General features: G+C 49.4%; 1 pseudogene; it reads right to left on the reverse strand.

The window, feature by feature from the left end:
* Nucleotides 1-20,924: 20,924 nt before the first annotated feature.
* LOC131832790 (U4 spliceosomal RNA) lies at nucleotides 20,925-21,104 on the reverse strand (annotated as a pseudogene).
* Between the last annotated feature and the right edge of the window lie 1,829 nt (nucleotides 21,105-22,933).

The raw sequence follows: 22,933 nt of genomic DNA on the forward strand, positions 1-22,933 counted from the left end.
GTTGAATGCAACGACACCTGACTGCTTGTCCCCACCACAGACAGCGTGCAGAACAGTGGGACGGGGTGGGGGACCATTGCGGACCAGGCTCTGCCTGCCGGTGTCTGCACGGGTGGAAGGAATACCCCTGAGTGGCCCCAGCTGGAGACAGAAGGGGACGTTTTGAGCACGCGAACGCTTTGCCTGGAGCTGACGCGATCCCTTTGCTCGTGCGCCGTTGGCCGGACACGGCTCCGTGGCCCAGAGAAACCGGCAAGGGGGGCCGAGAGGGGTCGTACAGTGAGCGGACACTTGGGGCACGGTAAGTGTGTCCACACACCAGGTTCCAAAAGGACTACGAAGGAGCAAATACACACATAAGCGTGTGCACTTTGTCTCTCTGTCCTTCCAGCTGCGCCTTGTGTAAGGGCTGAACCTGGTCCATTCTAGGCCACCTGCCATTCCAGGGCCGGCTCCCGGCAGCCTGACTCCACGGGGACGGCTGTGGCGGTTTCCCCCACGCCACCCGCTTTTCGCAGTGATGTTTCCTCTCTCCTCACTCCTCCCAGGCGCCGGCTCTAATTCCCTTGCCCTCGCCTTCAGTGGAGGACGGCCTCCGGGACTCACGGGTATCGGGCGGACAGAAACGGTGCTTCATGACTTTCAAGGCTGTACCTGAAACAGCCCTGAATCTTCTGCCCATTTCTCTGGAAGCCTCACTCTGGATGCTTTCTGCTGTGGGCTGAATGTTTGTGTCCCCTCAAAATTCACACGTTTGAAGCCTAAATTCTCAACACAGTATTATTTGGAGATGGGAGGTAGTTAGGTTTGAAGGTGGAGCTCTTAGGAGTGGGATTAGCACCCGTGTAATGGGTCAAAGAGACAGAGCTCTCTCTCTGCTCTCCACCGTGTGGGAACCCAACTAGAGGCTGGCCACCTGCAAACCAGAACGGATCTCATCAGACACCAGATTTGTCACAAGTGATCTTGAATTTCCAGCCTCTAGAGCTGTGAGAAATACTATCTGAGCTGCCTAGTCTATGGTGTTTTTGTCATAGCAGCCTGAACTAAGACACTTCCTTCTGGAATGATCTTAGAATCTAGCCGCCATGTTTGAGAACTCAAGTCATTTGACGGAGCCATGTGCAAGTGATCCTGTCCACAGCCGTAGCTCAGCCCAGTCACTGCGTCTTCCCAGACCCGACTCTGGGCCAGAAAAAAACTTTCCAGATTATTCTAGCCCCTTGATGGTAGAGTTACTTCCAGAAGCTCAAGTCTTTCAGGTGAGGGCTTCAGACTGTGAAGGAGAACACAATTTTCTGCTGAATTTTGTGCGGCTTCTGACCTGCCAGGTTGAGGGCCTTGGGATAGGCTGGGTTGTGCTGCACAACCAGAACAACGTCTCTGACGTTGAGCTAGGGCTTACCGGGTCGTGTCTTACTTGTGGCACTTTAATATTTTAATAGCTCTGAAACTCCAATACATCTTGGATACTATGAAATATGGCTACAAATGAAAATGAGTGTTTTTCCCATGCAAATCCAATGTGGTGCTTCCTTTATTTATTTATTTTTTTGGTTTGTTTTTTTCCCCTCCATTTTATATTAGAATTCCATTAGCTAAATGTATAAATGTACCTATAAACTCACATAGGTCTTCTATCTCTCTCTATAAAATAACATGTGTATGTTGCCCTGGGTGAATCTCTCTGATTCTTTTCATCAAGCGTCTATAAGGGAAAAGCCATCCCTGGCCATTGCTGGTCCCCTATGACTGGGACCACTCTCAGCCTAGTACCACCCTTGACCCTGGCTTAGGGACAGCTTCCATGTGCCTGGACCATGAACGGCACCTGTGCCACATGCCTGACACAGCTCCTTGCAGGCGCGGAGCTCAGGTGCAGGGGACACAGACAGGAAATCCCCCAGCATGTGACGATTGTGTGATCACAGGGTAGCTGCCAAGGGAAATAAGAGGATCTCTGAGGAACTGTGATGGAGAGGTAGCTTTCCTTCAGGTCAGGGAGCCACATTAAGGAAGTCTACTTGGGACTCTGCTGGGCAGGGGTCGAGAGGAGGATGGGGAACGAGGTTTGAGGTACCTGGGCGGCGGACAGGGAGAGGCAAGAACGGAGGGCCAGCAGAGGGCCCAGCTATGGGGTGGAGTGACAGATCTGTGTTTGTTGGACGTCATTCTGAAGTGGCCAACATGACCTTCGGTAAGTGAATGGAGAAGCCAGCTGGGGCCCATCCAGACCATGGAAGATTCGACACCAAAAAGAAATGAGCCGTCAAGCCAAGGAAAGACATGGAGGAACCATAAATGCATTATTACTCTGTGAAGGAAGCCAGGCTGCAAAGGCCACATCCTGTGTGACTCCATTCCAAGACATTCTGGAAAACACAGGACTATGGAGAGAAAAAAGAGATCCGTGGCCCTGAGAGCTTGGGGAGGGAGGGGTGAGTAGATGGGTGCAAAGGATTTTATTTTACTGATTTTATTTAATTTAAACGCAATGACCAACCTATAGAACATCGTTAGTTTCAGAGGTAGAGCTCCGTAAGTCATCAGTTGCATGGAACACGTGCTCATGACACCCCGAGCCCTCCGTCACGCCTGTCACCCCGTTCCCCCACCCCCGCCCCCCTCCCTCCAGCAGCCCTCAGTGTGTTTCCTGGGGTTAAGAGTCTCTCACAGCTTGTCTCCCTCTGCGATTTCTCCCCGTTCCGTTTTCCCTCCCTGCCGCCGTGACCCTCTGCCCCGTTCCTTGTGATCCACTTACCAGCGACACCACAGGACAGTTGTTTTTCTCTGACTAACTCATTTCACTCGGCGTCACCCCCTCCAGTTCCATCCCCTTCACGCGAATGCTAAGTACCCATCCCTCTGGGACGGCTGAGCAATTCTCCTGAAGACAGACAGACGGACAGACATCTCACACCTATCTCACAGCGTTATCCATCCATCCGTTGATGGACGTCTGGGCCCTTTCTGGGGTTTGGCGACTGTGGACGTTGCTGCTGTGAACATTGGGGTGCAGGCGCCCCCTCTTTTTACTAGTCTGTGACTTCGGGGTAAGTCCCTGGTAGAGCACAGAGGAGCTTAGGGCAGCGAGAGCACTCTGGGTGACGCGACAGTGACGGACGCGTCCGCTCTGGGCAGGAGCCGCATGCAGACTGTGGGCTGCCGTGTGGCTTCATGCGTGTCCCCCCCCTGCCACGCGGGGGGGGGGTGCTGCGCTGTGCCTGTGGGGGCAGGAGAGGGAGGCTATAGGGGAAGTCTCTATACTTTCCCCAAACTGCTCTAAGTAATTATATTTACACAGAACAAAGAAAGAGAGAGTGAAGAAGAGAGGCAGGGAGGCAGGGAGGGGCAGGGAGCGAGCAGGCGGGGTGGGGGGGGCATCTCTGTGGATGGTGCCCCCCCCCCCCCCGCAGGGAGCAGCAGGGAGCCCCAGGCCCAGCAGTTCCTTTGTCCTCCTCCGTGCCATGTCTGCATCAACCTGACACCCCAGGCGTCTCTCCCCTGTGACTGCCCCATGGCCCAGCTCCCCGCAGATGGAGACAGTGTAAGGGAGCAAGGAGTGGCCCAGGGCTGATGCTGAGGGCACCGGGGGCAGATGATGGATATGCAGAGGGACGGGACTGAGAGACAGAGGGACAGACAGACCGAAGACCCTGCCCGCTGGACTGCCATCTGTGTCTGGCGTGAGGCCTGGAGGAGCAGCCCGCGGTGGCCGCACACCCTTGCGGATCGCATCTCGCACTGGTGTGTATGTGTCTAGACCCCCTTGACCCATCATCCTTCGGGACCGTTTTCTGGTTGGAATATTTAGCATAAAAGTGAAGAGACACAACCAGGCCTGCGCCCTGTCCCCTGTCCCCGCAGGCAGGACAGAGGGCCCTGGGCAGAGGGCCGTGCCACACCGAGCACCTTCTTGCCACCGGCTTCTCGTCCTGTCTCCTGCTCCTTCCTTCCTCTCCTTCTTCTGGAGTCCCTGCTTTTCAGCGGCTGCAGATAGTCGCACGCATGGCAAATAGGGTGCCCGTCCCAGCGGTGGGAAGGAGGGGTCATCCTGCCCCCTTAAATCCTCTGGACACTTGCCGGAGCCGTAAGGCAGGGTGCACACACAGGGTGGGAAGCTGGGGTGCAGGCCAGGCTGGGGACAGAGGCTCGGGACGGAGTGAGCCCAGATCCTGCTTCCACCTTCATTCTGTACTTGGTCCCAGGCTGACCTTGGAGTGGGTTTAGCTTGACCTTGGCTCTCATATCCCCTTGAATAAAGGTGTGTGGGCCTTCCACCACTCTCTTGTTGGTGAATCACAGCTCTAGGACCAGCATAACGGCAGTGATTTTCAGGTCTGCCGTGCCTTCTCCCACAGACGACAATCTGTGACTTCTTCATCCACCATTCACTTCTCCCAGAGCTCAGCACCTGCCAGGATTATAGGACCCATGGCTTTGCACAGGGATGCAAGTGCTTTCTGGGGCCCACTGAGGCTCCTGAGCACTGAACCCTGAAACATTTTTCTCTAGCAATGCACTGCAGGTCCCTGCTTTGTTAGGAAACAAGCCTCATCCGGTCATGAATAGATATGCAAATGCACCAGTGAGCTCCACCCAGGGACCTGGGTCTTCTCCTGAATATTTATTCCAGGCTGCCAGTCTCATGTTTTCTGATTATGGGAAAATTTAATTCTGCTTCTTGTGCACGTACATCTCTGAGATAGCAATGAAAATCGAGTATTCTGGGTTTTTTATTTCATATATGTTGTCCGCTCTCCGACGCTCAGAAATGCATTCTGTGCAGGGTCCCTAACTAGTCACAGGGGAGCACCTGACCCGCACTGCAGCCTAGAGACTGCCCCCGGGGGATGGGTAGAGTCTACACTTCCTGCACGGAGCGCAAGGCTGAGTCACACATTCCACTGGGCAGCGTCTGGGAGCTGCGGACGTCCCAGTTTGCTGCAGTGTGCCCCAGTGCCCTGGGAACCCACTCTTTAGCACACCGAGAACGCGTTCTAACGCCTCGTCCCACACTTTCCTGATGCCCCAGAAGCTCCCAGTGAATTCAAACTTCAAAGAGAAGGAGGGAGTCGGAGGGTGGGGGGGAATCCATGCAGCATGCTGGCCCCCTTGGCCCTAGGCGCTGGAGGGGACTGGGCTGGGGTTTGCTTTGCTTCGGTGACAGGGATGATGTATTTTTTGCAGTTGCAGCCCAGGCCCTGTCAGGCAGCTGGCAAGCCTGCGCTTCGGGGGAGGCTAGACAGCTGCATCAATCTCGCAGGGGCGGCCAGAAGAAGAACACAGCGAGGCCGTTCCAAGCCGCACACGGGGCTCTGGAGGACAGAGGCTGGAACCTTCCAGCGGAGCCAGGTTCTAGGCCTCCCTATGCTGAGGGGGTCGCCTAATGGAGTCGCACCCACCTCCCCAGCTGAGAGGTGCAGGGTAGCACAGACCCTGAGAAGAGCGCCTGCTAGCCTACTGAACACAGGAACACTTGCCTGTCTTTAAGCGAAGATACTGGACCTTCTCCCCAGGCTGCTCTCGGGGCTCTGTAAACGTACCTTTTTGACATCTGGTTCTTCTGGCTCTTACAGCCTGAGCCCTGGGCCGCCTGAGGCCCTGCAGCCTTTTTAGCCTGCTTTGTTGGGAAGGGGGCAGCCGGCCAAGCCCTCTTGAGGGAGAGCCCCGGCACTGAACAGCCTACGCCACGGGCTCAGGAGGAGTGAGGACAGCAGACCGTGCCCCGGGAGCCCACAGATCCGCTGGGATGCAGGTGGCAGGTGTCTGTGAGAGTCACACACATGTACAGGGCAAGTGCAGGGGGGAGGTGAGCACAGAGTTCCGCGGTGCTGGGGAGGGAACAGGAATGCCCCGTCTTCTGGGCGCTGAAGCCAACTATCCCCCCTCGGAAGCACCTGTGTGTGTGTGCATGTGCGTGTGTGTGTGCGCATGTGTGTGTGTGTGTGTGTGCGCGTGCGCACGTGTGGTGAGGGTGAGGACTATGTGTGTGGACCTGCACACATGATGCCTGTCAATGCAGGTGTGCCTGGACGCATGCATGTCTGTCTGTCCGTGCGCGTGAGCTCACATGTAGGAGTTGGTCATGGTGGATATACATGCATCGCAGTGTGTGTACGTGTGTGTGCGAGTGTGTGTGTGTGTAATGTGCTTGTGCACATGTGTGTGGTGTCGAGACCTGCGTATTGGCCTGATCCCGAGGCTGCCCAGACGCATCGATCTCCACGGGCCTCCGTTCAGTAACAGATAATAAGGAGTTTATGTTTCTTTCCTGACTCCGCCTGACAAAGAGCAGTGCCCTTGCTCGCGTCTGGGAAAGCAGGAAAGCCCTTGCCTGTGCAAAGCCCGCTGCCTGTGCAAAGCACCCTACTGTCTCCCCGCCCGGCCACTCTGAACCCCACAGGTTACCGCCTGCTGTGATAGGGCCAGCACTTGATTCTTTCTCAGGATCGAGGAAACTCTACTAATTAATCCGACATGATTAGTGCATCTGGAGACACGACTTGCATTTGGGGTGCAGGCTTGCACGGAGCCCCGGGAGCTCACCGGGGTGGGGGCTCTGCGGCCTGTGTGTGTGTCTGCCAGGCTCATGGCAGTTCGCCGCCCGTGCCTGGTGAGCCAACCTGAGTATTCGGGCTTTGGGGCATGCGAAGGCATCTTTGAGATTTTAGTTAAAAAAGAAGATATGACAAGCCAGATCCTAAGTTGCGGTGGTTATGCTTCTTATATTTTGTTTTTATTTGTGAAATTTACTCATCATGCAGAGAGGGAGGGGGCTACAGTGCAGACGTCCCTGAATGCAGACAGTTTAGCAATTCTGGGCGACCTGAAACCCTGCAGAGAAAGGTTTCAATCAAGAGATGGTGACACAGCCTCTGACTTGATGCCAGCAGAAGAATGCGGCTAAGCGGAGACAGAGATCACCCTTGTTCTCCATCAGGGCATGCGGGACGGCGCTGCTCTTGACCGAGACCTCATTTCCTACCCCGAGAGGGACAGCAGGGGCCTGTGCAGAAGCCGTTCCCTGATGCGGCCACGGACCCTCCCCAAGAAGCCACTGCCCCATAGCAGGTGGGGATGGCGGACGGAGACCACGGTTACGGTGCGTACGGGCGACCCGTTCTGCCACGACAGACTCCCTCTCACAGCACGTGTGTGAATTAGAGGTGCCCGCGCAGCACTGTCTCACCCACGGCCAAAGCCCCGGGCCTGGGAATCGAGGGTTGGCTGTCGTGAGCCGCTCTCAGGATGCTGGCCTCCTGCCCCAGCACCCTTTCCTCTGCTGGTTTGGGGTCTGAGACCCCCAGTGTGCTCGGAGCTGGAAGTCGAGACTGTGCGTGGCATTTAGGGTCCTCAGACCCTGAACCTAACGGGGGCCGCCCACCTGCTTCTGATAAAACTCAGGACAATGGCAGAGATGAGAGGAGCTTTCGTTGACGTAAAAGATGTGAGGACTCATTTGCAGAGTGAGAGAGTCCATTCTTTGTTAAGAGAGGGAATGACAGGGCTGAAGTGATTGGTCGGATCGAGCCCTAAAGGTTGAAGTTGGCCTAGCGGGAGGGGAGCCCAGGGGAGAAGCGGGGGAGGTGGGAACACAAACATGTTTCCAGGTGAAGAGAAGCAAGAATTTCTACTCATTCTCCCGAGAGGTGGCTCCTAAGTCGGTCTGAGGGCGCGGCCACGCCGGCCAGGCTAGGGCGGATAAGGAAAGGGTGATGTACGCGGCCCGGGGGAGCCGTGTTCTGGAAACTCTGCGGGCCGATTCAAGGATGCTGGGCAGCACGGAGGGCCGGGGCGCGATGGTGAGCCCGTGCTGTGGGAGGACGTGGAGTGAGGGGCGCCCCGGAGCCTGGATCTACCCGGAGACAGAGTGCGGGGATGGCCCCCACGTTTTCTCTTTAACCTCATCACACATCAAAACCCCCAGCCGGCCGGGGCTCTCAGCCGCGTCCGAAACTCGTTTTGACTTCGGCGAGTTCCACTCTGCCGTGAGAAGCCACGAAGGACACCTCGGAGGTAACTTCCCTTCTGCCCAAGAAGGGTCCGTGGCGACGCCCTCACTTCTGTAGGACCGTTCGCGTTTAACGATGCCCCGGGGACCCTGGGCTGCTGCACTGCACAGTGAAGAAAGTCCAAAACTGGAGACACTTTGGAAATGTGTGTATGAGTGCAACTCGTCTCCTAAATTAAGCCCAGACACATTTTCGACTTACATGATAATTTTGTCACGCTGTATTTTTAAACTCCCATTATTCTGTTTCCCTCCGCCCACCTCTGCCACACGCCTCTGTCATTTATCTGTGCAAACCTGGCATGCAGGAAGCGAGTGCACCTCCTTCGTCCGTGGGTAGATCAGAGGGGGGAGGAAGAGATCGCCCCAGATTTCTCACCTGAACCTCAGATCCAGGGACATCCAGATTCTCCCCAACAGGGACCCTGTGCAGACCCAGCTTTGGTCATGGACCCTCCTCTCCCACCTACTCACGCTGATCCATAAGCTCGAGAGTCTTCTGCTCTCGAGGAAAGGCATTCAAAGTTGTAATCGGACTATCGGAAGCATCCATTGGAGATGAATCCCAGTGAGCAGTTCCTGCTTCCTGGTTTACAACATCTGTGGGGACCCAGAGCCTCAGCAGGTACCCAGTGCCACACATGGGAGGTGTCGGGGCAGATCTCCCCAGCCCCCATGACAGCCGGCGGCATGGGATTGGGCCTGCCCCACCGTCTCCAGAAGATCTACGAGCCTCCCCTCATACTGCTTCCTGGCTCCGTCTTTATCAGCCCCGTGAATCTTGGCACACGGTAGATCTGTCTGGGTTGCAGGCTTTGTGCATTAGCCCTGTATTCTGAGGGTCACGGAGAAAGGCAAGGAGCAGGGCGTGTGCACTGTAGTATAGTATCGAGGAGTGTGAGTGTGTGTGTACGTGTGTGCGTGTGAGCAAGCATGCACCTGCCCCTTGCAGCATCCCTTGACAGCCCCCAGTGATGCGGGGTCCACATGCCCCTCCCCAACCCCAGGGGCAGCAGCAGGGACTTCCCACCCCCAGGGAGGTGAAAGGCAGAGCTCCGCAGTCCTGGCTGCCTGGAGTCGTCCTCTGGGAACCCCGCCACTCGGCCCTGCTCCCTCTCTCCTCGGCCCGCACGCACACACTGTCAAAACAAAGGCCCACGGCCGCGGGAGGAATACACAGCATATGCTGTATGTGGGAGTTTATTTTCCACCATATAGGGCTTGGCTCCGTGCCTCTCGGGAGACAGCGAGAAAACAACAAAGTTTGCTTTTGCTTTTTTTTTTTTAAGTGGCTGGCAAAAAGGATTGAGGGAGAGGCTGCCTGGACACAGACTGGACGCGGAATGGAGAGCCCTACTTTCCCGGGGTTCCCCAGTGACCAGGAGGGCCGGGGACCTGAGCTCCTGACCCCACCAGCTATCCGCCCACAGAGCCACGGGGTCGGGGGGAGGGTCAGCCCGTGGCTCGGCCCCCCAAGTTGCCCAAGCATGCTGGTCTAATGCCTTTGGGGAAGTCCGCCTGTCAGGTGTTCAGCAAATACTCCAAAATCCTCAGCGGAGGAAAGGGTGTATCCTAAATCAAACCAACCTTTCCCCGGGCGGTGGAAGTCTCAGTCCCGGGAAGAGCATATGGACAAATGGACTGAAGATACCCTACTTAAGTCCCCGGCTGGGCCCAGGATTCCCAGAGTGGACACATTCCTGGCGTGTCACCCTTGGCCACTTCGGCTGGGCGGGGGGCAGGGAACGTGACTTCTGATCACAAGGTTTAGGGAAACGCAGCGGGCTGACGTCAGAGCATGGCTGTGACCTCTGGCTCAGAAGTGACCTGACGGTGATCTGTGCTCTCTTGGGCAGGTTATCTCCCTTTCTGACCCTCAGTTTTGTTGCATCGGGGGGGGGGGGGGGGACAGGGCTCCCGTGGCAGCATGGTGGTGATAACACATTTATTGGTGTGTTTCTAAGTAAACACGAGGCCCTGTACTGGAGCCAAGTCACGGCAGCCGGCACTCTGTGAATGACAGCCGATCCCATCAACTCAAGTATGATGATTTCACCTTTGAGAACATTTCTTTATAAATGGTTTTGGGACACCTGGGTGGTTCAGTCGTTGAGCGTCTGCCTTCAGCTCAGGTCAGGATCCCAGGGTCCTGGGATAGAGCCCTGCCTTGGGCTCCTGCTCAGTGGGAAGCCTGTGTCTCCCTCTCTTGTGTCACTCTCTGTCCAATAAATAAAATCTTAAAAGAAACAAAAAGCGAAAAAAACCATGATGGTTTCTGGAGGTTTATTTTTTGAGACTGAAAAGGAGAGGAACCGGGTGAGGAATCATGCTAGGAATAGCACAGCAGATGAAGCCATGGGCCAGAAGTGTCTGGAATGCTCTGGAGTCGGCCTTCTGCCACCAGCTGGGGACACGGGGCCCAGGGGGGCCTTCTTGGGCCTTCTGCTTTCCCTGGGAGTAGAGGGAGAGCTTTAATCTCAAAGTCATCTAGTTACAGACATAAGTCTGGGGCAAGGGTGCTCAGCCAGCGTGGATTTCACACCCAGTGGCGGTTAGCAATGCCTGGGGCCACTTCTAGGAGACATAACTGGAGGCCACCCTAGGCACAGGGTGGGGCAGTGGAGGAAGAGGTGCTGGGGGGCAGCTGACAGTGCACAGGACAGCTTCACAACACGGGGCCCATCGCGTGGGTCTGTACCATCCACTGGATTAGATGAAGTGAATGAAACGGATCATGTGCGCAAGAAAACACGTGCGCAGAAAATCAAGGTGGGGACTCATTCCTGACGCAGGAAAAACTCAGGAAGATAAGCCTTTTTCACCTTTCAAAAATAAATGCCTTTTAGTACGCGTTCAGAAAGAGCCTCATGCATCCCAGACGCACATGGAGGACATGAAAATCTCAACCAAATACATCACCTGCTGCAAAGAAAACATGTTGTTCTTTGGAAGAAGAAATCGTTCTGTGTTTAGTTTCTAGACTCCTCCACTTAGCCCACCTGGTTTTAATCCAGTTTTATTTTCTTACTGAACCATATCGTTCTTGAAAAAAAAAGAAATTCAAAAATGTGTGATGTGAACTATTCCCTTTCTCCCTTGGGTCCTCCTTGTCTTTCTATCATTCTGTAACTAGATTTGGTAATAATTAAGCTTTATCCAGATGGAGGGGTCGATATCTACTAACAGAATTACCCACAGATGCTACATAAAATCCATCTGGCTGAAAGAAACATAAAGCTTAGCTGTTGTTGAGGTAAGATGTATTTTGCCGTGGACACAAAGAAATGCCTTTTTCTGAAGAGTGCTTCGGTGTAATAAATGAAAATGCTCCAGTCCTTCCATTTGTCCTCCACGTTAGCATGTAGCTCATTTAGGACAGAGGTCAGCAGAGAAGGGCGGTCAGCCACAGCACAGTGCTGTGTACAGGCGGCCGCAGCAATGCGGAGGGTCCCGAGAACGATCTGTCTCCCTCCCTCTGTTCCTCCCTCCTTTCCACTCACATTTTTATTTTTTACTTATTTCTTATTGCTTTCCCTGTCTCATTTTTAGGAATATCAGTGGTTTCTGGGAAAAATCCAAGGAGATAGATACTCGTTCTGTGTTGTGCCTACATCTGGGTCCCTGCCAAAGGGCATCTGGGCACAATTGGACGTTGGTCTGTCCTTAGAGCCTACCTCAGTCTCAGCCTAATCCACTCGAGGCTAACCTTTTGCTCATTACAGAAACTGTCAATGAGCCAGTCTGTCTTTCTAGAGCTTTCTGGATTTACTTCCTCCTCAACCGTTCCATCAAAAGTTCTCGAGTGCCTGCCATCGGTGAGCAGGTGGTTCCACCCCAGCCAGTCACAGCCACACTGAACACCTCAGTAACTCACGTCACCTGTCCACGTTCCACTTCTCTCCTATAAAAAGGCGCGGGTGACATGGCGTATTACTCATTATGTAACATACACGCTCAGTGCCACTATACGACTGTGTCTTTGGGTACTAGAGGACTTGTGGGGACCTTCCCCGGGCTTATCCTGACAATCCGTGAAACTGTATCCCTCCCAGACAAGTCCAGTCCCTGGGCTGATGTCCTGGGCTAGTCTCTCTGGTCTCGGCCTCCAGGGGAGCTCAGGTAGGCAGACAATGACTCCCTGCGCGGGAGGGTCTGGCGGTCTGGATGGCTGCCACATATTTTATATAATCATCCCAGAATTTGATTCAAAACTTCTTGGCATTCTAAAAATAGTTTATCCCTTTGCTTATTTTTATACCCTACCATGGCTGCCAAGTTTTTGCTTGAAGTGAAATATGAGTTAAAACTAATATACCGGAATGGTATTAATTATAGCACCCTGAATAGTAGCGAAGAGCGGCATTACGAAAATTACTAGTTAACCACATACACATAGTGCTTGCTGTCAGCTTTTTATAGCCGAAATTTGGGACTAAATTGGGCCCAATTTGTCTCGAACAGCGACAGTGTTCAGAGCTATTATCTTCTCCAGGCACCGGTGTGCCAGTATGTTAATCCAAAGGCTCAAAGATCAAGGACCCAAATCCGAAGGCCCTTAGGATTTGGGGTTAGGTTTCTTGTCCTCTCTGGAACACACTATCCTTATCTGCATTTGAAGGGTCAAAAGGAAAAAAAAAACCTTAAGATGCCTCTGGGAGGGGCATCTCATTAAAATATTCAGAGCATGTTCAGCTTTTTGTGCTATAAATAACTAGCTCTGTTCTTTGATTATATCACCAAGATAGAGCAATAGTTGTACAATTAAGTCAAGTTCAAGTTCAGATTTCTCCATGATCTAGAATTTTAACCCTTTTTTTTTTTTTTTTGAGAAAAGTTATTTTGCAAAGAAAGTGAATCAAATCCCTTAGAGAAATAATGATTTCTTGCAATGGACAAAGGACAGACCGAAGGTGACGTTATAACATAATCAAAGCCAATTTCAAATAAACCAAAGTTGTCTCTGGAACTTAGGAAATTTCAGTTTTAAAATGAAAACTTCTTCTATAACCCAAGAGGTCTGTCAGATTTAATTTCTCAGTAAAACGAACGAGCAGAGGTCCACGAGCTGTTTCACAAGCTTGTTCAAATAATGTGAGTGTAATTCCGTGGTCTCTCTTTAGAAGACCACAGTCGTTGTGGCAAGTGCACCTCCCATTACACATTAATGGGAAAAGTTGGAGAGATTTCATCAGCTGCTAATAAAGATACCTTTTGTAATTTTTTCCCCAGATGGTAGCTGTGCTGTTTATGGGCTACTGGTTTTACTAACCATCCTCTAACTGCTAAACACTCATGCCATGCCTAGTAGGGAAGACCTTGGTCTTGCAATGCCCCATGGGTGAGTTAAATCAAGCATGCCCACTCGCGGAACCACGGAGAGGGACAGCAAGTTTCAGACACACAGTATAGGTCGTAATAGGCTCATGGTCAAGAGCGAGAAGCTTGGGAAGCTGGAATACCTGGTTGACCAACACAGATTCTATTTCTGTGGAATAAGAAAGGAAGGCATGAAATCATTCCTTCTCCAAGGAAGAGTATTTTTACTTGTGAGATGTTTCCCTCCCAGGACGACCAGTCCATTTTGCTTCTTCTGGCACTTCCTACCTCCACACAAGCATTTTTGGTCCCTACCATTTTGAAGCTTAATAGCAATCTTAGCAGATTATGAAAAGGACCTTCCTTTTGCAAAGAAAATGGGTTAAAAAGAAGAGAAAACTACTATGCCCCTCTTGGATGTTCTTTCTGCTGCTGCACAGAGACTGTCTTCTGTCCTGGGTCTCAGGGAATTCTTGGCTTCAGGACAAACTTCACGAATCAGGAGAATTTGACTGGGCCTGATCCTGCCTGCCTCTCCGTCCTGATAATATGACTCCTGTTGTTCCTCCTGTGTCTGTGCCCACCCGCTATCAGCATTATGCCTGGGTTCGGGGAGTGTCTCCAAACCATGAGTGCCGACCTCCGAAAGAGAGATGATAGGTCGCAAAATTATTTCTAAAGCCCCTGTCTATGTTCTTTGAGAACTTGTTATCTGCAAAGTCATGCTCCTCAACGCTCGATCCTGTTCGACGCTGTCAGCCTTCTTGCCTATTTGGTGCCCTGGCTCCTGCTGCTGTGATATTACCTTGGCACCTAGCACAGATCCCATCCAGCTGGGATCTTCCTTTCCTGATGATGGACCCTTGAGGTACGTCTGTTTCAGTGCTTTTAGAAAGGCGGTCCAGGGCTGCCTGAGTGAGAATCATGTGGAAGCTTATTAGAAAGTCAGACATTCTCGGCCCCCACAACAGCCTTCTTGAATCTCAAACTCTGGAGATACAGATTAACGTTTAAGTGAGCTGTTCAGCAAATTGAGATTAGAATGCACGTCAGAGGGTTAACTATCTATTATATATAGAATGCGGCATCTGAATAAAGAGCACAAAACACAAGCTGTAGACCAGTGACTTGCCCTTGGCCAGAGAGTTTTGAGGGAGTAGGATGGATGCTCTTTTGAAAACAAAATCATAGTAACAGTCAGAAGAATGACAATAGCAATATATTATAAAAGGAATATTAGCACATAAATAAGTTTGGATATTTCCATTTGACTTAACTCCCAACAACCACCCTGAGTGTCTGGTTGAAGAGAGCCCACAGAGTGTGGTGGTCCTTGAAATCCAAACTGTCTACACATTTTCAAATAGGGTAATATAATTCTACAAGAAAACCAAATGATACCACTCATAACATATACCTACAATATACTTAGGATACAGGTATCCTGAAAACTTCAAATAGCAACAAGATTCAGGGTATGGAATCTAGAGCTTGTCCTGAGGCTTTGTAGAAAGGGAAGCAGGGAGAGGAGGTCTAGGCGAGAAAGCCCACCTAGGTGGGAAAACGTGGAAAACAACTGCCAGAAGGAGAGGAAGCAAGAGTGTTGCAAGGATGTGCAGAAACTCAGGAGGGGCATTGACCCGTAAGATACGCCATTGCCTTCTCCCAACAGGAAAGAAGGGGGGAGGGAGAAGGAAGGAAAGGAGAAAGGAAGGAAGGAAGGAAGGAAGGAAGGAAAGACGAGGGGCAGGAACTGAACTTAGCTATCAGTACAAGAGTGTGTGCTTGAATTAAGATCCCCAAATTCCACGTGCATTTCTACATTCAGTATTAGTGCTTGTCTGGGAACAACAAAAACAAAAGATATTTTGAAATGAATTGCTAGAAAGGGAGAAAAATTTAGAAAATGTAGGAAAAAGCATAAGAGGACTATAAAAATTGCATTTATCAAAGATATAATGAAGATCCCAGAGAGACCTGCGTTAATGGGACAGAATCATTATTCGCTCTAAAACGGATAACATGCTTCTACCAGCATATTCAAGAATCCCTACAAAAACCACAAAATGACAACCAATGTAAAATAAATGAAACAAACAAACATGTGGATGTATCATAGTCAAAAAAGGCAAAGACAGGGATAGCAAGCCGCCAGAGGGGAAAATAAGGCCCCATCAAAGGAACTACAGTGACACTAACAGCCGACTTCCAGCAGCAACACATGAAGCCGGAAGACAGTGGGAACATACCGTATCTTGAAGTGCTGGAATAAAAGAAAGGCTAACCTTGAGTCATTGACCCAGTGATCACACCCTTTCAAAATGAGGCAAAGCAAATATATGTTTGTCGAACAAAACAAAGAGAAGTAATCTCCAGCAGATCTAAAGGAAATTCTGAAGGAAGTTCTTCACAGAGAGGGATACTCATCACAGGTGGAAACCAGGAAGGGCAGAAGGAAATGCAAGATCAGTTATGGGTGAATTATGAGAGTAAGGAACATGTAAATGAGCACTGATGCTATTAACAATAATTATGCTCTCTGATGGGATTTAAAACACACGTATAATGGAAATGCAGGGCGGCAATAACGCTGAATGTCAGGAAACTGAAAGGACCCCTGAATTCTCAGCTCTGAATTCCCTTATCAGGGAAATAGTGAAACTAATGATTTGGATAAAATTGTGTAAGTCAGGCATGCATATTTTAACCTTTGGGTTACTGTTAAAGAGTAATAAAATAATATGTAACCTAGAAAACAAAAGAGGAAGGCCTGGGTGACTCAGTCTGTTAAGCATCTGCCTTTAGCTCAGGTCATGATCCTGGGGTCCTGGGATCAAGTCCTACGTTGGGTTCTCAACTCCGTGGGGAGCCTGCTTCTCCCTCTCCTTCTGCCACTAACTAACTAAATAGTAAATCTTTAAAAAAGAGAAAATAATAGAAGAAAATACAATAAAGTATTTGCTTAGTTGGAAATAAGGCAAAAAAGGAAAGAAAAAGGAAGATAACTTATCTACAGTCAAACTTTAAGTAACACCGCCCTGCTCTACACAGAACGCTTCTGTTTCCCCTGTCCTGGGATTCGAGCTGCCTTTCCATAGATTTCCCTTCTCCATCTTCCTGTAACACCTACAGGACATCGTAGTTACTCTAAGTAATCAATTATCTCGTTGAGAAACGTAACCGATAAGAAGATAATCTTTATAGCTGCCCATGGAATGAATTACATTTCCTGATGTTCCTTTTTTTTTTTCCCCAGTGTACCAAGATTCATTGTTTACGCACCACACCCAGTGCTCCATGCCATACGTGCCCACCACCAGGCTCACCCATCCCCCACTCCCCGCTCCTCCAAGACGCTCAGTCTGTTTCTCAGGGCCCACCGTCTCTCCTGGTTCGTCTCCCTCCCCCGATATTCTTCAGCCTGGGTGTAGACCCAGGTTCCCACCTGCTGTCATTTTTCTTTGCTTGAAGGACATCTTTTCAACATGTCTTGTAGTCTAAGTTTTCTGGGGATGATTTCTTTCAGGTTTTTGTATTTCTGAAAATGTCTTTATTTCTCCACAATTTTGGAAATGTGTTTTCAGGGAGTAAAGAATTCTAAGTGGATGATTTCCTTTTAGTACTTTAAAGGTGCTTCTCTCCTGCTTTATAGTTTACCGTCTCTGATAGGACGTCTACTGTCTGCCTCCCCTTTGTTCCTCTGCACATAAAGTGCCTTTTCCCCTCCTGCTGCTTTTAAGATTGGCTTCTCGGATCTGGGGGTGTGTGGTTTTCACCAAATTTGGAAAACTTGTGACCATTAATCCTTTAAACAATTTCTCTGCTCCCCACCCCCACCTCCTACCTCCTTTGGAGAGACTCCGTTTAGAGGTATACTGGGCTACTGAAAGCTGCCCCACCACGCATTTGTCCAAAAATTGTCTTTTCTCCCTGGGTTTCACTTGTTATTATTTTTCTATGTTTAGATTCTCTATTTCATTCTTATGCAATGTCTAATCTTTGATTAATAACACCCACTGTATTTTGTATATAATGCATAGCCTTCTCATCCCTAGAGGCTTGTTTGGGCTGTTTTCTATAACTTCCTTGTCTCTCCTCAACAGGCTCCATCACTCCCTTAGTTCTGGACATATGGTTCACAGTCACACAGCCACTCCGACTATCTGCGGCTGCTGGCTCTATTCTCTGTGCCTGACTGCCTGACTTTTCCTCTTTGCAATTTGTAGTTTCCTACTTCTTTGCTGGCTTGGTGGTTTTTGATTGGATGCCAGATGCGTCTTTTGCCTTGGGTGCTGGATACTCTTGCGTTCTCATGAGTGCTGCTGATCTGGGTTCTTGGAGGCAGTAAAGGCAGCATGTTCTTATGGGGCTTGCTAAACTGACTTCAGCAAAACCAGTACGTTTGGTCTAGGGTTGACCCCCCTTCCCCCACACTCAGCATGGCCATTCTGCAATTGATGAGATTGTCCCTCTGGCTCAGACCTGGCCTGTGAGGGACCTGGGGGTGTTCTCTGTGGTCCTGTAGACCCTTTTCTCTTTCTTTCTGGTATTTTCCACACACACATGCTGATCACCATTTGATTTATGGAGCAGACCCTCGGCACACCTCTGCACCCACTCCTCTGGTGCTCTGCCCGCAACTCCAGGGGTCCGGCTTCCTTGAGCTCACCGGCCACCTCGGTGCCATCTCTGGGCAGAAGCTGAGTGACCACAGAGCTCACCCCATTTGTTTTCTGTCTCGTAGCTATCCCTGCCCTGGTCGGCCTCAGGGCCAGTGTTTGGAAACCATTTTCAATATATTGTGACAGACTCTTCCACTGAGGCTGGGGAGTAAACCCAGTGTGTGTTACTGCACCCAGACTGGAAGCAGAAGCCTCATCATACATAAATCAGAAAAGACACAAAAAAATGTGTGTTTCACTATGTTCAAGGAATAAGGTTCAGAGTCTTCTTATTAGAAGTGTTTTAAAGGCTCGTGAAGACATTTTTAACCACAAAAAGAGACAAAAACATAGATGAGATTGACAAATGGTCTTTTTGGAGAAGTTGAAGTCTGGATGGCTAAAGGGCAAAGAGAAAGATTCTCACCTCAGGGTGCCTGGGGGGCTCAGTCAGTTAAGCATCTGCCTTTAGCTCAGGTCATGATCCCAGGGTGCTAGGATCAAGCCCCCCACTGGGCTCCTTGGTCAGTGGAGACTCCGCTTTCCCCACTGCCTGCTGCTCCCCCTGCTTATGCTCGCTGTCCCTTTGACAAATAAATAAATAAAATATTTTTAAAAACAACTTAAAAAAAGGAAAAGTTCTCACCTCAATAACTATTAAGTACATAAAGTTTTAACATGAATGAAATCCCATTTTTCTTAATCTCAGTTTGGCACTCATTGGCTATGTGACACCCATTACTGATGAACCTGTGAAAAGAGGGAATCTTGTCCAATGCTCAGGAGAGAATGACTTGATCCCATTTATTATATGTACATTTTTATCTGTATGTTTTATTTTATTTATATATATGCTTTATTATATGTATGTATGTTTTAAGTCTTAAAATGTGATTTCGCATTGTCTAATTATTCTCATTAAAATTGAATGAATTTAGGGGCACCTGGGTGGCTCAATGGGTTAAACCTCTGCCTTCGGCTCAGGTCATGATCTCAGAGTCCTGGGATCAAGCCTTGCATCGGGCTCTCTGCTCAGCAGGGAGTCTGCTTCCCTTCCTCTCTCTCTGCCTGCTTCTCTGCCTACTTGTGATCTCTGTCTGTCAAATTAATTAATTAATTAATTTAAAAAATATTGAAAGAATTTAGTAAATGAAAAGAATGAAAAGAAAACCTTGTTCACATTACAAGGATGCACATTAAAACTTTGTTTATGGGGCACCTGGGTGGCTCATTGAGTTAAAGCCTCTGCCTTTGGCTCAGGTCATGATCCCAGGGTCCTGGGGTCGAGCCCCACATCAGGCTCTCTGCTAGGCAGGGAGCCTGCTTCCCTTCTTCTCTCTCTGCCTCTCTCTCTGCCTGCTTGTGATCTCTCTTTCTCTCTCTCTCTGTCAAATAAATAAAATCTTTAATGAAAAAAACACACTTTGTTTATAAACATCAATATTAAATAAAAACCTCTTGTTGAAAAGTGGAACATTCAACAAATCGGCTGTGGTATATCCATAAAACAAGATAACATTTAAAAAATATAATATATTATTTATATTTATATAATTAAATATATAATAAATATATAAATAATATATAATATATAATAATTGTATATATAAATATATAAGTATATATATATAGTAAAGATATATATACATTTCTGATATGGATATATTTTGTTATTTTGTTATGTAAAAATGAGCTAAAGACTGACATCCAAACGAGATTATGGCATGGTCCCATTTGTACCTATGCCTGAGAGTGTGTGTGTGTGTGTGTGTGTTTGTCTGTGTCACCACGTATGAGTATGTATGTGAGTGTGGTAGTGTACATGTGTGGTCTAAGTGGTATGAGTGTGTGCGTGTATGGGAGTGTGGTTATCATGTATGTGTATGCAAATCTGAGAGCATACATGATAGTGTGTGTGAATTTTATTTTCTTTATATTTTGTGTACATTTTCCAAAATGTTTTTACAATGAGCATGTTTCTTTCTAATTAGAGTTAACTGTACAGTTCTTCTCAAGGAAATATTAATATTAATACACACAGAACACCACATTCATAATGAGACCTAACTCAGTGATTTAGTGGAAATATAACCTTGGAGAGTGTTGGGGAGTCTTGAGACCTAATTAGAAGAGGAAGGGGGATTCAAGTCAGACTGGTGAGGTGCAAAGAAAGTCAAGGCAGAAACTTGGACAGAGAACAAAAGCTAACCGAGGAGGAAGGTTGCAGTTCCTGATCTCGGAGGAAGCCAACTGAGCCTTTCTTCCCATCCGTCTAGGGCAATCTGGAAAAGTTCATTTGGTTTTTAGAATCACAGGGTCTAATTTAAACCCTGCATTATGGCCCCTGTGAGCCCTGTGTCTTCAGGTTCTGGTCTCCATTAGGTGTGCATGAGACAGCGTGCCTTTGGTACTCAGCTTGGCACCTGAGCTCCAGAAAATCCTCCGTTATCAGACATCATCACCACTAGATTGAGCGCAAAGCCACGGGGGGATCACTGCAGACTCATGCTGCCCGGGCGCACCTATGGTCTGAGTTAGCAGGACCTGCTGACTTGTCAGTAGAGTGTCTGTGGGTAGAGGTTGAGCGTGAGCTCCAGCTGGGAAACTTGCAGTTCATATGCCCGTTCCGAGAGTTCCCGATTCTCTTTCCCCCAACGTGTGAGAGCTCACGGCATGGGGAGCGCAGAGAACAGAGAGTCGCATGGCAGGTGATCCCACACACCACGCATGCGGCGGGAGCTGGCTTGCTTCTGGACCCTGCTATGCAATGAGGACTGCTGGACCCCTCTGTGCCCCCATGCTGCTGGTCTACTCACCGCCTTTCCTTTCCTACTGACAGGGCTTCGTGGTAATGTCATCAGGCATTTATTTTTCTTCCTGCCCCCAAACATCTGGACAACCTAATATTTAATAAATCAATAAACCAAAAGTCAATAATCTTTCCCACTGGAGGCTCCCTATTTTCTAAAAAATAGAGGCTTGTCCTGGTGGAAGGGTAGGAGAGGGGATAGGAGACAGGAGACTCCTTTTTTTTTTTTTTAAAGATTTTCAATTAGCAATAATTGCGCCTTGCATAAACCTCATTGGCTACGATACTGCCACTGCGCAAAGCTTTTTTTTTTTTTTTTTAAAGATTTTATTATTTATTTGACAGACAGAGATGACAAGCAGGCAGAAAGGCAGGCAGAGAGAGAGGAGGAACAGGCTCCCTGCCGAGCAGAGAGCCCGATGCAGGACTCCATCCCCGGATCCTGGGATCATGACCTGAGCCGAAGGCAGTGAGCCTGCGAGCCTGTGAGCCACCCAGGTGCCCCCTTAAAAAAAAAAAAAAAAAAAAAAAAAAAAAAAAAAAAAAAAAAAAAAAAAAAGATTTATTTATTTTAGAGAAGGAGAGAGAGAGAGAGAGAGAGAATGAATGAGAACTAGCAGGAGAGGCCGGTGAAGAGGAAGAGAACATCTGAAGCAGAGCCTGATGTGGAGTTTGCGCTCATGATCCCGAGATCACAACCCGAGACAAAGCCAAGCCAAGGGTGGACGGCTCACCCCACTGCACCACTCACCCCACTCACCCCACTGCACCCCAGGTACCCCTGGGAATAGGAACTCTTTTAAAGTTGAGTATGTTGTTTTTCCCTAGACTCTGTGTTTGTCCTGATTGTCTGTCTGCACTGACCAGACTGAATGAGGAAATGCCCTCTGTCTTTGTCTAGTGCCCCTCGCTTGGACGCATAGTAGGGGACAAGCACAGCACAGGGGAGGCTGAAGCAGACCAGCGCTTCTCAGAACACAAACTCAGGCTGTTGAAAGAAGCTTCTTCGGCTTCTATTGGTACTGATTCTGTCCAGCAGAACTCACTGATCTTGTGCAAATGAGTTCTCCCTTACGTTCCCAGAGATTAGCACAATGTGCACCCTATGGGGTCCCAACAACAGAGCGAGCACAGCATGAAGGGGGCCCAGGGACTATCTGGCAGCAGGGTCCTGCTCTGCTGTTTTACGTAGCATAGCCCTGAGCCAAGAAGAGCTGTTATGTAAACAGCGTCGTGTTATTTCCTCCGTATCCCGTGAGGAGGACAGGTGGCAAATACTGATTCCGGATGGGAGCTGTAATGTCACTCATGTGATATCTTTCATATCTCAGGTCATGACGCTCTCCAGGGGGACAGCTAGGGGGAGAACCCGGACCTTGGCCTCATCTGTGCAAGGACATCCCCGGGATTCTGCCGCGGCTCATAGCACTGTCTCCCACTCCCTACCACCTGTCCCTTTGGATGAGAAGTTCCCAGCCTTACCCTTTTAAAATCAGGTACAAAGTGAGAGGCCGCTCCACAGGGCAACCCAAACACTGTTCTCAGACACTCCCGGTAGTTGATTTTCCGAAGACACGGTGGAGGTAATTATGGAGAGGGAGAGACTGCGGGAAAAGAGGGCCGAGAAAAGGCCCCCACAAGCTCACCCAATATTTGACTCTGGGGAGAGCAGCCCCTCAGAGATACACCTGCCCCTAAATAGTGATGAAGACATTCATGTTTGTTCTCCTGCTGACAACTCCGATTGGGCATCTGCTAGACAGGTTTTCTTCCCTGTGAGTTTATCCCTGCGAGCAATGAACGTAAGGCGAATACGTTAATGCCTTTATTGGATGGCAGAGCCTTTCTTAGAAGGATCCATAAAAGGCATTTTCTATGCATTCTTCATGTTATAATTTATTTCTCCTATTTTACAAATAGATTAAGGTAGATTATGATTGCTATAAAATCATTCCAGGCAAAAAGTAAAACAAGGTGCAGAGGTGATGGAATTGGAATGCCTTGACTTCGCAAGGTCAGGGGATCATGGTGAAATTCTTACCCACAAGGGTTTCCCGTGCACAAGTCCTCTCTCTCGGCAGAGCAAGGCGGCCAAGCAACGTTAGTTCTCACCTGCCAGCCCCAGTAAGGGTT

This window comes from Mustela lutreola, chromosome 5 (assembly GCF_030435805.1).
Source record: "Mustela lutreola isolate mMusLut2 chromosome 5, mMusLut2.pri, whole genome shotgun sequence".
NCBI classification, from domain to species: domain Eukaryota; kingdom Metazoa; phylum Chordata; class Mammalia; order Carnivora; family Mustelidae; genus Mustela; species Mustela lutreola.